The sequence below is a fragment of the Olea europaea genome, chromosome 2 (assembly GCF_002742605.1).
Source record: "Olea europaea var. sylvestris chromosome 2, O_europaea_v1, whole genome shotgun sequence".
Taxonomy (NCBI): domain Eukaryota; kingdom Viridiplantae; phylum Streptophyta; class Magnoliopsida; order Lamiales; family Oleaceae; genus Olea; species Olea europaea.
This window is the reverse complement of record NC_036238.1, coordinates 15447521-15447818: the sequence shown is the minus strand read 5'-3', so window position 1 is coordinate 15447818 and position 298 is coordinate 15447521.

Genomic DNA, 298 nt, shown 5'->3' with positions numbered 1-298 from the left:
ATACAAGCCCCAGACATTGTGAGTACTTATTTTTCGAAGCTGAAAACACTCCTGGATGACTTGATGAACTAAGAATCTATCCCCAATTGCACTTGTGGAGGACTGAAAATGGTGGTTAGCAATCAAGAAAGAGACGGGGTGATAAAGTTCCTTATAGGACTCAATGATTCTTACAAAAGTCTAAGGCATAATTCTTACTGATCAAACCATTTCCCAAATTGAATGAGGTGTATTCCATAATCCAACAGGAAGGAGAAGTGATATCTCTGTTGATATACCTACAAATGAAGGAATTACA